We start from the raw sequence: 15,083 nt of genomic DNA on the forward strand, positions 1-15,083 counted from the left end.
TAACCATGTTTAAAAATGTGAATGAATGAGATAAATAAAGAATAGTCATGGGGAATTGGAGAAACTGAATAAATTGTTATGCTATTCATGAGTAGAAATTCATTAAATATTATTCATAACCAATATTAGTTGATGGTATTCATGTTTAATGTTAAATTTATGTAATAATAATAAGTAAAATAGTTCATCGAAAAAGGTTGTGGTCTGTAATAGTAACCATTTGAGAAATACTGCCTGTTCTTTTCTCAAACTTTCATCTACAATGCCCTGTGTGCATGTAGGTTATAGTCATCAAAATTGTGTAGAGATGGAAAAGTAGGCATATGGGTCAGTAGTTAGTAATATCCATTTGATCCTCTTTCAATGTAGTAATAATGTCTGCACCGCCCCCCAGTCTTTTGAAATTTTCTCCTTTTTCAAATATCTTGAAAATCAATCCGTCAATGTCTTCAAAATTGTGTTGTCTCCAATACAGATAATTTCTGTATATGCTTGGTCTGGCCCAGCTACTTTTCTCATTGTTTTTAGTGTTGTTTCTATCTCTTCAGGATATATAGGGACTAAAAGAAGGGAAAAATTATCATAGAAATCTTTATATATTTTTTCTTATTTCTCATTTGTTCTTTATCTTCCTTCCAATTTCATTCTTAAATGATTTCAGGATGACAGGTAACTTGTATCTCTTGCCAATCTTTTCTTAAGCTTTTATTTGTCTCCACTCTTCTCATTGTTTTAAAATCTAATAGTGCCATCATCTTCTATCTACCTCCTTAAGATTTTTTTTGACATTTTATAATTTTATTTAAACAAAGTTCAATTTAGTTTTCATCCACAATGACTGTCTATAAGCTTTTGAAAGTGGTAACAGGCACGTAAGTAACCAAGGCATACAGCTTGTTTGGTGAATCTTCATCTTCATTGCATTTCCTGGACAAACACACTTGGATACGTTCTGTAACATTCCTTATTCCTTTGGCCCAAACAGCTTTTTTGAGTCTGGTGTCAATGCGTACATCTGGAGTTCCCATTTCTTTCATGGCAAATTTGTGGATTTCCTTGAGAGCCTGCGGAGCTCACTTTTTGAAGTCTACTCCATGAATCTGCTTGTGAATTTTGATGGTGTATTCTCTGGTCACCACCTCATTGATGGCAGAGCGTCCCTTCTTTTTCTCTCCACCTTTCTTTGCGGGTGCCATCCTGCCCGGGACCAGGTTGGAAAGGAAAGCTCCTTAAGATTTTATAAAATTAAATTTATATTTTTATACTAGTATGGTCCTTGGTTGCCACATCCCTATGGTTGGCAGGTATATAGATCAAGCATCTACTGACTGAGGTCTTTTCTAGGATATTTTGTTTGCTTTCTTGTGATGATTAATTTATATCTATTAAATTTTCTTATGAAATGGTGATAATTTTTGCCAATTTCTATGTGTTTATCCTTTTTTTTCTGCTGGTGTTTGTGGTGGTATAAACAATTTATCCAGATAAGGCAGATGAAGTCGCCCCAATAGGTTGTCAAATTTCATTTGTGTCTTTCTAAAATGGTATCTATTTTGATATTTGTCCTAACAAGTCAGTAGCCTAACTATATGGCTGGACTCACACAGCTCTTTTAGAACCAGTCATTTCCTTTTAAAATATATACAGTTTCTTTTTTCTTTTCTTTTTTGGTATTATATTGCTTAGCACTTGCCATGTCCAGCACTTCCCAGGTTTCTTCTTGAAGAAAATATCCATGATCCATATATACACAAGGCTTTGACCTCTCATTACTTACTCCTGAATGTTTTCCAACATATTGGTTTATCATTCATCCCCTATAACAATCTTGACATCAAAGTTATTAAGTACTAAAATATATAACTATTAAATTCATTGTGGTTGTTGTAGAATCATTTCAATTGTGTCCTGCCCTTTGTGTTAAGATAATGGAATTTGGTAGTGGCCAGGGTTCCAACTTGATTGACATAGTAGTATTTGAATTGGGTGTGAATGAGGAACTACTAAGTCCCACTTAAAGGTGATTAGATTTTAGCCACTAGCCCACACTGAGGTCAGTGTGTTCTCAGAGGCTATGGACAAGGACATCAAAAGGAGACTGCTCTCAGCCAATCAACTTGAAGAACCTCCCATTTCTGGGAGGAGGACAGGAAGTAGGAAGCTAAGGCTGGTGGACAGAATCTGCCTCTTTTGGTTCGAGACATCAGCGTGGTGGCAGAATTTCATGTAGGCGGTTAGGAAGGCTAAGATTTCTATGCTATAAGGAATCTGTTCTCAATCTTTCTCTCTCTTTACTATCTTATATCTTTTCATAAATCCTTAAAAGCCTAAACTCTTGGTGAATTTATCGGTGATTTTAGCCAGTTTCCCCAAAAACTAGGGGAACAAATTAGAACCCACATTTAGATTTTTAAACAACACACCTTCATGACCCTATTTGGGGTTTTCTTGGTAAAGATACTACAGTGGCTTGCCATTTCTCTATCCAGTTCATTTTACAGATAAGGAAACTGAGTCAAATAGACTTAATTGACTTGCCCAGGGTCACACAGCTAGTAAGTGCCTGAGGCCAAATTTGAACTCAGAAAGATGAGTCTACCAGACTCCAGGTCCAGCACTCTATCCACTGAGCCACTGACCTGCTCCATAATATTATATAGTAGATGATCATTAAATATATAGTAATGTATTCTTATATAGTAGATGCTTAATAAATGCTTGCTGCTTCATCTATATGGTAGAAATTTTATACCTCCTCATCCTTCAGACCATATCAGTCAATTTTTGTGTTGGCATTTCTGAAAATGCTTACTATTAGTGAAGTATTATGAGGACCTTGTATCCCATGAAATGATTTCTGGTGCTCCCTAAATGAAACCTTTTTTATGTACATAGTATGGTAAAGCCTATCCTCAGGTAAATTATATAAAAATCATTTTTGTTTCACTCTAATTCTTTAACACTGAAGCTTATACACGACTTTTATCCAAACCATAAAGCTGCAGCCAAACTAATATATTATTCTATTTTTCTTGAACTGCAATTATATTGGTACCATTGTTTCTCAGACTGATTAATTTGCTATATCACAACAGAGGGAGGGGAGGGAGAGGCAGGACATAGTTCCAAAGAAATTCCAATTGAAGTTGGACCAAAAGCTGACTTGCGACTTTAAACAATGGTCTGTCCTATTCAGCTCTGTAGTCACATTTGCACCTTGTGAACCTCCCCCTTCCTTCTGCTGGCTCTTCACACCTCCAGTGCTTTTAATGCCTGACCCCGGAGTGAGCCTTCTACAACGCTTGGCATAGGCTGGCACAAAGTGCTTGTTTAAACTTCATTCGCACCCCACTCACATATGCTATGTGAACTGGCAGACTGGTCTCATAGGGGCTATTGTTGAGGCACCAGGAAAGGGCACTTTCGACCATTATAATGGTGATACTTTTTAAACTAATTTGCTTCAAATTAGTTGGGAAGCATTATTGGGCCAAAATGGAGCCGGCCTGGAACGCTTTATTCACAGCTGACCCTGAACTAGAACAGAACTGAAAAATTGACTGGTTGAACTCTCTGAAACAAATAATGCCTGAGTGGTTTCATGCATAATAACTGCCTTTGATTTAAATGGGGCCATCAGTCAGCAGCCACGGAAGCTACAATCTAACCTATATATTTCTAAAAGGCCTCTCCCTAGAGGGTCTAAGCCTCCCAACAAGCTTGCTGTTTAAACACACAACATACTACAGGGAGAGAACGTATCCTTTACCTTAAATTTAGGGCTGTTTCAGGAGTAATGGTGTCAATGGGAGAGTTGGAATGTAAAACAGGAATCTGTTTGGTGCACCCTTCCTGATAAAATCACTGGGGGCTGTATGGTGTATAGAGAAGATGGAATGTTGTACTTAAAATCCAAAATTCCCGAGTTCAAATCTGGCCTCTGACATTTACTAACTATATAACAATGGGCAACTCTGTGAGCCTCTGGTTCTTCATTGGTAAAGGAGAGGAGGGAGAGATAATAATTGCAGTCCATTATATTACTGTGTAGAGTAACATGACCTTGGGAAAATCACTTAACCTCTTTCTGCCTTAGTTTCCTCAAATGTAAAATGACAATAATAATTGCTACCCAGTAATTACCATCCAGGGTTGTCATGAAGATAAAATAAGATGATATATAAAAGGCAATTTACTAACCTTAATGTGCTACATAAATATGGGCTATTATTATTATAAAGTGTTGGTCAATTTTAAAACATTAATGTTCTAGCTATCCTTTTTTAAAATTTGAAGTTTCAAGGAAGGAAGGAAATAAGCATTGAATGCCTACTATGCTCCAGATACTGTGCTAAGCATTTTCTAAATGTTATCTCATTTTATTATCATAACAATTCTAGGAGTAGGTGCTATTACTATCCCCATTTATAGATGAAGAAATAGAGACAGACAGAAGTTAAATGGATTGTCCAGGATCATACAACTAGGAAGTATTTGATGCTGTATTTCAATTCAGGTCTTTCTGATTCTAGGTCTAGTGCCCTAGAGGTGCCTCTTTTAACCCTGGCAATATTCCTTTCTGAAATATAGAAAAAATAGATAAGCCCTGATTTTAACCAAACAAAAGAGATAGCTAGTTCTATGCTTTCCATTTAGCTCAAAGAATTCCCCAAAGTGATTTCCCCTCTCCCCTTAGTTTTTCAATAACTTCAGTCAGTGGCTCACAAAAAGAAATTGGTCTGAGCACTCTACTTGCTAAGGCTCACTCATTTTTCACGATTCTTAATAGGCAGTATTCTCAATTATTACGAGGTGAAATCTTTATTATGGTCTTATAATAATGACAACAATAATAGTTCATATTTATATAGCACTTGAAGGTTTACCCAATTATTTACATATATTATATTATTTGATTCTCACAACAACCCTGGGAAGTAGGTGCAATTATTATCTCCATTTTATGGGTGAGGACACTTAAGCAGACAAAGGTTGAGGGCCTTCCCCAATGTCACACAGCTAGTGTTTGCAATAGGATTTAAGCTCAGATCTTCCTAGCTAAACAAGGTAAACTACCTAAAGTTACAAATTTCCACATCAAATTTCTCTTTCAACTCCCACATAATAGTGTCCTACTGTATTTGTCAATCATTTGAGACTTTATGTCTTTTCAAAACAAATACATGCTTACATGCTTGAGACATATATGATAAACTCTAGAGGCAAACAAAAAAGGAGATAGCCCTAAGTCACTTTTGACAAGATTTACTCCTCAAAAGCTGACAGTGCAACAAAGACTTCATATCATTACTCCAGACCTGACAAACCACTTACATTAAAGTCAAAGGCATGTCCTAATCGTCATCTATGTAGCCACTTTTTCCCCATTTTTTCCCTTTGCATTTGTATGCTAATCATGAGGAGCAAAAATAGACTTAGATTGGAAATCAAAGATTGGTTGTATACAGGTAATAGAGTGCTTGAACGTTTTATTTAAAGATAGAAGGCTCTTGAACCAGGCTTTATTATTGAACTAAGACTATCTATCCTTTTTGACACTTTTTAAATTAAGTTCTTCCTCTAATTTATGTTTTTGTCAGCTTTCTTCCTTTACCTGGCTTTAAGCTGCTTTTTTTTCCCACTCTAAGTAATAAACTACTCTGAAGCAGAGGGAAAAAAATTTTAATGACTCCAGGAATTCATATTAACAAAATGGATCATTTGTATACAGCCATAGAATTATGAACCCTTTTGAAATATCTGCCAGGAGGTTTTACCTGAAGGTACAAGACTACCATAACAAGGCTCAAAATTTCATTTTCTCTGTCTAGAAATCCGTGCTATCCTTCGGTAAGTGTGGTGCAATATATATGTTTTTAAACGGGAAGACAAGCTCCTTGAGCACTGTATTATAAGGTCAAAAGTAGTCAACTTAGGGAGATCAAAACAATTGTGGAGGTCAAAACCACTAGCCTTTCCACCCTCGGACAGAAATTGACAAGCTCCACTAAGGTATATAACAGATCAAATAGAAATCATTTTTGTTTGCCTGGATTTGCACCACCAGTTTTGTCTGCCCCTTCATTGGATGCTCAATCTACCTCCTTATTATCATTAATCTAACCAGTGTGTCTCTATCCCGTCTCACTTCCATAGAGTTTGAAAGAGCTTCAGGCAGACAGAACAGGGTAGCAGCTGCAGGGTGATGAGTGGGGGCAGCTAGATAATCTGCTGTGATGTCTTGTTGGAGAAAATTTGGGACAATGTAATTTCCCCAACTTGACATGATCCCTGCCAGGATAATGCAAGCTAAAACATAACATGCAAATTCCTCAGCTTCACTGAATTATCTTCATTTTCACATTACAGGTATTCAAAAAACTATATATGCTTAGTGGTCAGATGGAAGTTCAATTTATAGCATCCTCAGGTTTGAGAGAATGGAAAACAGATTCATTTTGTTGTTTAGTTGTCTCAGTCATATCTAACTCTGTGACCCCATTTGGGGTTTTCTTAGGAAAGGTACTGAAGTGGCTTAACATTTCCCTTTCCAGCTTATTTTATAAATGAGGAAACTGAGGCAAACAGGGTTAAGTAACTTGCCCAGGGTCACACAGATAGTAAGTGTTTGAGGCCAGATTTGAACTCCCAAAGATGAGTCTTCCTGAATCCATGCTGGGCACTTGAATTAACTGTATAACCCATTCAAGTCAGTGAATCCCTCTGGGCCTCATTTTGCTCATCTGTAAAAAGAACCATTTCATGAAGAAAGGTTCCTGAGCAGCACCTGGAGCTACTGGGGAACTGTTAATTCAATAAACATTTATTAAGCATTCACTATGTACAGGATGAATTGGCTTCTAATTGTATTTCCTTTGCCTGGAATATTATAGCTACTTAATAAATTCTTGCTTATTCATTCATTAATTCTAAGGTTCCTTCCTTTAAAGGATCCTTGAAAGGATGCTTCAAAGTTCAATAATTTTCCAATCAAATTAATCTTTTCAGCAGCTCTATTTTATATGCTATCATTTCTTTCCAGGCCTGTCTCTTTATTGTCCATAGTGCATCACACTAATTTTTTCTTTACATCATTGTTCATACTAGTTCACTTTGGGGAATACCTGTCCTCCTTCCCTTCACTAAATACAGTCATTCGTCGATGCCTATATGAAGATCCGTCTCCTTCATGTCTTCCAACTAGTTTCAAGCTTGGCCATTTTTTACTCCCTAAATCCTTTGTTGTCTTTACCTTATCTTTTGGTACATCATAATATTCATTGTAGCAATTTTGCTGTGTCATTTTAAAAATCTTTCTTCTATATAATTGTTTCATATATCTCAGTCATATCATCTTGTTCCTCCAATTATATTTTGCTTGAGGGAAGATATCATATACTTATTTTAAAGAAAAAAATCTTCTATAGTGTCTAAAACAGTACTAAGCAAATAAAAGAAACTCCATGAGTATTTGAAAAGGCAGCACAGCAGGGCGGGGAACAAGCGACCTGGACCACTAGGTGGTACAAGGGATGGGGTATTGGACTTATATTCAGGAAAACCTAAGTTCAACGCCTGCCTCAGATCTGTATTAGCTGTGTGAAGCGGAGTAAGTCACTAACCCCTCTCAGCCTCAGTACCCTTATCTGTAAAATGGTGATAATGATACAATCTACCTCACAGCTCAGATACCATCTTTTACACAAAGTCTTTCCTAATTCTTCCCTTCCACACACACTGCTAATGTTCTCACTTCCTGAGTATCTTGTATTTAACTGCTTTGTGTACTCATATATGCATGTATATATCTGTCTGTACATATGAATTTTATTAAAATCATTTTACTCTGTGTATATTTTTTATGTATTTGCCATTTTCCCCATTAGTATTATAAAGAATTAATTGTTATTTGAGGTTTTTATGCCTTGGCGCACACTGGCCTGGGGCTCCGCAAACCACACGGTGCTCCACCCACTGGTTGTAGCCATTGCCATGGTGCTGCCACCTCACATCATCACCACTCGCCAACGCCTACATGGGCCTGGCAAAATTATAATGATTGGAAGCCTAGTGAGGGCAGTCACATGACTGTCAGAGTGGCCATCCCATTGGCTGGGGCTGTGTGGGGTTTTTCTGGGATTGGGGGAGGAGAATTGGGCATTCTAGCTGGACACTGGAAGGTGACAGGAGTTCTGCCGCGTATTCTCAGCTGATTCCTGGGCGGTGGTATCTTTTCTGGTAGTATAATTTCCCTTCTCCCATTTTATTTCCTTTCCCTTGATCCTACTGATCCTGTGTGTGTGTGTGTGTGTGTGTGTGTGTGTGTGTGTGTTTTAAGTTCATTCCTGTTAAAATAAATCCTGTTCTGTTTTAAGGGAGGCTGCCAGTCTCCTTCCTTGTCCCAATATCGCGGCGAGCTGCTTAGCTAACACTCCCCAATTAAAAATTGGTCCCCACAGTATGTTAGTTCCTTGAAAGTATAAATCATTTCATTCTTGTTTATACTTGTATCCCCATAGCCTAATACGGTGATCAGCACCTTGAAAGAGCTTAATACTTATTGATTTTTTTTAATTTGAAGGTTGTTATGAGGATTAAAAGAGATATTACACAGTGTTTTGAAAACCATAATGTGCTATATAAATGCTATTACTATTATAATATCATCATTATTAGTGGATATCACACGAGTCAGGAAGATTTGGATACAAATTCCACCTCAGGCACTTCTTAGTTTTAGATTCCTCAGCAAGTTATTTAACCTTTCTCAGTTTCTGTTTCCTCAGCTATAATATAGTAATAATAATAACTCAGTCAGTTGGTCAATAATCATTTTTTATTGCCAACTCTATTCCAGGCACTACTAAGTACTAGGGATACAAAGAAAGGTAAAGGGCAGTCTCTGCTCTCAAGAAGCTCATAGTCTAATGGGAATTAACTGTATTTTACCTCATTGTGTTGTTGTAGGGAAAACATTTTTTAAATCTGTAAAGAATTTTTGAAATCTTAAAGTCCTCCATAAGTATTAGTTATTATTTAATTTAATTTAAATATGTCCATCTGAAAGAACCTTTGGCATGTTCTATTTTCTAATAGGTCAGGATTTGAGTCTATTCAATTTTTGGACAATTCTTCATTTTCCCTCTGACATGGGCTATTGCACAAAATCTAATATAACAGAGAATAATGAAGGGGGGGGCAGGGCAGCTAGGTGGCGAAGTGGATAAAGCACCAGCACTGGATTCAGGAGGACCTGAGTTAAAATCTGGCCTCAGACACTTGACACTTACTAGCTGTGTGACCTTGGGCAAGTCACTTAACCCTCCTTGCCCTGCTTTAAAAAAATAATAATAATGATGAACAGCACACCTATTCCTGACCCCTCAAATTCTTATCAAATTAAATTTAGGCCACATTCAGCTGTTAAAACCACCCTAACAGTTTGGATAGAAAGAGGGTTACAGATTGTTAGTGTCTTGTTAAGGTTTAATGGTCTCAGATGCTTTAAGACTTTAAAAAAATAGAATTATGTTCTTGAGGCATTTCTCTTACAGGATCAACTCTCTGTTGGAAAAAGAAAATGAACTAAATTTAGGCTGAATTGGAAACTGTCCCAAATTGAAAACAATTATTAAAAGCAACCAACTCTCCAGGTTGCAGAACATGAGACTGTGGTCCCAAGTCAACTAGGGGCTCTAGTGTATTTGAGTGAGGTAGGAGTGGGGATAATTCTCCATCAGCTAAGAAAACCCAAGGATCTCTTATTCACAAGGACTATTCCTTGCAATTGAACTGTTGTATTATAAAAAAAAGGACATGGAAGAGATCCTAGATTCAGAATTGTGATGGGAAATGGTTAATCCAATTCAACAAATACTTTATTAAATACTTACAATGTTTGGGTGCCATTTTGCTGGGTGATATTTATAAAGAGAAGAAATAAAATACTGACCCTGACCTCAGAGAGCTTACAGACTTATAGGGGTAATGTGACATGTACAAAAATAAATAGTATGTAACATAAAAGGAATGAACTAGGCATAAAATTATGAGTAATTTGAGGAGAAATACCTCATTTTCAGATAGGAGAATCAGAAATTTCAATAAGGAGGTGGCACCTGAGTTGGGTCTTGAAGGAAGGGAGGGACAGATTTCAACAGGAGATGGGGAGAAGAATGAGATGTTCTACATTCTGAGCAAAGACATGGTGAAAGGAAAGGGTAGGACTAATACAGTTTGACTGGAATGAGGAGTATAAGAAGGGCAATAATAGTAAGAACTAGATTGTACAGTGTCCTGAATACTATGGCCTTAGTTTCTGGCCAATAATTCAAAGCTAGGTTCCTGGTGTGTATTGGAATTGTGACAGTCCAAGGGGCCCTCTGAGGCTCTGGGGACATCCCATCCCCCTGCTACCACATTGGGAAGTCTATGAGGGCCTTGGGACATGTATGCCTCTAGCTGCCCCCAACTGGCTACATGGTGACTCAATGTCACCTACAACCATTTCTCTAAAACCTTATTCTTTTTCTGTTTGCCTTGGAGACCTGACTTGGAGGTCCTGTGCATTCTGTGAAGCATGCCAATGTAGTACAAAAGAGGGTCTGTCAAGCTGAATCTTGTGGGGTTCTTTCCACGTCTGTTTTGCCCATATGTACCGGCCTATTCTCCAAACCCCTTAGTAAATACCTAAATACAATTCAAATGGGGGAAAATAGAAACTTACAGAGCTGCTAAATGATAATGCCCAAGTTGCTCAATCATAACTAGAGTTTATTATTTTTTAAAATACATTATGTGTGGGGGCAGCTAGGTGGTGCAGTGGATAGAGCACCGGCCCTGGAGTCAGGAGTACCTGAGTTCAAATACAGCCTCAGACACTTAACACTTACTAGCTGTGTGACCCTGGGCAAGTCACTTAACCCCAATTGCCTCACTAAAAAAAAAAAAAAAAAAAACGTTATGTGTCTGACAAACTTCCTAGTAAAGTGACTAGAGTGATAGAGTCAGAAGAAGCTGGGTTCTAATTCCAGCTCACATACTTCCTAGCTGTGTGACCCTGCCTGAGTCACTTAACTTCCCTGACCCTATTTTCTCATCTGTAGAATGGGGCTGCTATTAGCACCTACCTCACAGGATTGTTGTGAAGATCAGGTGAGATAATACATGTAAAGCACTTTGCAAACTTTAGATTATTTTGCAAATGGAAGCTGTTATTATTATGTGATGAACTCCCTCACCAGAAATAGCCATTGATTACATAGCCAAATTCACTGTAGTGTAATTACCTTTCAGTAATTTAAATGCCTTAAATTTAAATTTAATGCCTTAAAATCAAATTTTGGTTCCCACCTACAGTGCAGAGACCGAGGCTCTGCTATTAAGGGTCACAATATTTACTCTGAGCAGCTATGTGGTGCAGTGGATATAGTGCTGGTCCTAGTTCAAATCTAGCCTCACACACTTACTAGCTGTGTGACTCTGGGCAAATCACTTAACAGTTTGCCTCAGTTTCCTCATCTGTAAAATGAGCTGGAGAAGGAAATAGCAAAACATTCCAGTAACTTCACACAAAAAAAAATCCAAAAAACAAACAAAACAAATGGGGTCAAAAAGATTGTACACTACTGAAAAAACAACTAAACAAAATATTTACTTTAATTCTTTAAAAGTTTTGTGGTTGTGTCAGTCTGGATATAGCCTCTATTCATACAGATAGCAATGCCTACATGCTTTAATAAAGGGTCCTTATCAATTTCTGTGGCCAAAACAATTCATTACCTGGTGGTCAGAGCCTCAGTGATAAATCTCTCTGAATTTAGCTAGGTTGGCTTTCGATGGGAAGTTCCTTGTCAGGTCTATACCTGAAGTCTTTTCCAGCCTGGAAAAGCCCGTATACCATTTTTTAAAAAGGTGGTGGTAGGGGTGCAGGGTTGAGTGAGAGATGCTATTATTTCTTCTCTCCTAGCTGTCTTACATTACATTACATTGAAGAAGTGGTAATTCTGCCCCCTGAATTCAAGGATACCCTCTGCTACCCTGCCTATGTCATTCAGCACTTCATTTGGTATTCCATCCATATATATTTTCCATTCTACAGTTGTGACATGTTTCATGCTCCTGGCATTGCACCATCTGAAATATAGGAGAGAAAGACCTCATTTTTCTTTCATACAATTTAATGGGAGTGGTGATGGCATAGTCAGTAATTATGCATCTTGGTTGCTATAGATATCATCAGTGTTACTAATAGAGATAAGACACATAAAGCAATTGAAGGACTCAGTGCCTTTTCTGATGGTTAAAATAGAGCAGCAACAGGTCTGAAAGCAAGTTGTGCATGCACTTATACACACATATACACGAAGAGATTCTAAGTACTATATAATGAGAGGAATTTATCTTCTCCAACTGAAGGCTTTTCAATACTCCTATTATCAAACTCTATGTCTAAGATGTTTTTTATCGTTTTAATTTTGACATATACTTGCTTTAATGTTTAAATTGTGAAATGAATTGAGGTTAAAAAAAAGAAAAGAAATTAATTGAGGTTGATTGAGAGGCAGTATATATAGCCGCAGTGGTGTTACACTCAACTAGAACCCCTAATATGTGTCAACATATTAGAAAACTACAAATTAACAGTATCTATGTTGTATTGTGTTTTTATTTATTTATGTTTTTTTAAAAACATTTCCCAATTACATGTTAATCTGATTTGGGCAGCACTCTAGAGTTTTGCTGGTTTCTGGCTATGAGCTCTGAGTTTGATACCTCTGGATAGTGGATAGAGAGCTTCCTTCAGAGTCAGAAAGTTCTGGCCTTGTGTACTACCTCTGACTAGTAATAACTGTGTGATCCTGAGCAAGTCATATATCCCTTTAATGCCCTAGGCAACTCTCTGAATAGAAATTGCTCATCAGTTTTTGTTGTTTGTCCTTTGTTTTCTAAGAGGACCAAGACATTGGGGTGATGTCATGACTTGCACTGAATTGGATTTAAATGACAGAGGGCTGTGCAAGGTCACCAACCTCACTCCTCCAGATTTTTAAGGCAATTGGGGTAAAGTGACTTGCCCAGGATCACATAACTAGTAAGTGTCTGAAGTCTCAGATCTTCCCAACTTCAGGGCTGGTGCTCTATCCACTGCACCATCTACCTTTCCCTGCCAATTTGTAGTGGCAGATGGAATCCCTTACTCTGTACCCTAATGAAATCACAGATCAAATAAGAAACAATAGTGGTGTGGTGGTTTTGCTGTGGGAAAGAGGTTTAGTTGAATTTCGGGGGAGGTGGGATTGTTTAAAAAAAAACTCTTGAATCTTTTCTTAGAAATATGGATTTTAAAGATACTTTCTAAAATTACGATTTTGTACTTATACAATTATTAGAAAAATATATAATATAGTATATTGAGTACTTGTTCTAAAGTCAGGAAGACCCAGATTCTAAGCCAGTCACTGATATTTATTAGTAATGTGACCATGGTCACGTAAACCTCTCAGAGCCTCAGTTTTATCATCTGTAAAATAAGGATAGTAATGCCTATACTATCTGCCTCACAAGGTTCTTGTGAGATTCAAATTAACTAATATATGTTAAGTACTTTACATACTTTAAAGTGCTATATACATTACATTCTAGTTTGCTGTATACATACATTTTTGTTTTATATGTCAATTGTAAAGAATTAATTGTTATTTGAGGTTTTTATGCCTCGACAAGCACTGGCCTGGGGCTCTGCAAACCGCACGGTGCTCCACCCACTGGTTGTAGCCATTGCCTAGGCTCTGGCACCTCACCACTGCTGAAGCCTACATGGGCCTGGCAAAATTATAATCATTGGAAGCCTAGTGAGGGCAGTCATGTGACTGTCAGAGCGGCCATCCCATTGGCTAGGACTGTGTTGGGTGTTTCTAGGTTTGGGGGAGGAGAATTGGGGATTCTAGGTGGAAGCTGGAAAGCGACAGGCGTTCTGCTGTGTATTTTCAGCTGATTCCTGGGCCGTGGTATTTTTTCAGGTATTATAATTTCCCTTTCCCCATTTTATTTCCTTTCCCTTGATCCTACTGATCCTATTTGTGTGTTTTTTAAAGTTCATTCTTGTTAAAATAAATCTTGTTCTGTTTTGAGGGAGGCTGCCGGTCTCCTTCCTTGCCCCAATATTGGAGCGAGCCGCTTAGCTAGCACTCCCCAATTAAAAATCGGTCCCCACACAATAATCCAGGGGCAGCTAGGTGGTACAGTAGACAGAGCATCACGCCTAGAGTCAGGAAGATCTGAGTTCGATTCAGGCCTCAGACACTTACTAGATCCTGGGCAAGTCACTTAACCGTGTTTGTCTAAATTACCTCATCTGTAAAATAAGCTGGAGAGGAAATGGCAAGCCGCTCTAGTATCTTTGCCAGGAAAACCCCTAATGGAATCACAAATAGTAGGATACAACTGAACAACAGCAAAACAAGAAGAAATCAATAATCCATACACGTCCCTCAGGCCTTTCTTTAGTATATACCCAGACCATCAGGACTAGTCCAAACTAGAACATTCTTTGGGAATAAAAGTCCGTGATTTTCATGAATCTTTGAAACATTGTCAGGTTAATTGATGAAGTGGCCAGTAACGTCAGTCATAACCTTTCGAGGATTTACACCACCCAATTTACTTCCCAATCAATGTAGGGTAGTTGCAGATGAAGCCTGATGGAGTGTTGCACTTGGAGGCAAGAAAAGTGTTTGCATCCTGGCCCTGATTTAGCCTGGAAGGGTAGAAGAGAGCTCTGTTTCTGAAGTCAGAGGACCTGAGTTTGAATGCCATCTTTGATGTTCTCTATATGACCCTGGGCAAGTCACCTCATCTCCCTGGAGCTCAGTGTCTCATTTATAAACTGAGGGAATTGGTCTAGAGGGCCTCTGAGTTCCCTTCCAGTTCTAGATCTTTGGCCCTATGACTTAACAGCTATAGTACCACGGATAACATTTTCCATCTCTGAACCTCAGTTTCCTCATCTAAGCCAGAAGGATAATACCTTTAATAATACTTTTGCAGGGCAGCTAGGTGGCGCAGTGGATAAAGCACTGGCC

The 15,083-nt window shown here is 38.0% G+C and overlaps 1 pseudogene; it reads right to left on the reverse strand.

Annotated features, from left to right (window-relative positions):
• Positions 1-842: 842 nt before the first annotated feature.
• Positions 843-1,219, reverse strand: LOC122734731 (annotated as a pseudogene).
• Positions 1,220-15,083: the final 13,864 nt, after the last annotated feature.

Source organism: Dromiciops gliroides, chromosome 1 (genome assembly GCF_019393635.1).
Source record: "Dromiciops gliroides isolate mDroGli1 chromosome 1, mDroGli1.pri, whole genome shotgun sequence".
Lineage (NCBI taxonomy): Eukaryota > Metazoa > Chordata > Mammalia > Microbiotheria > Microbiotheriidae > Dromiciops > Dromiciops gliroides.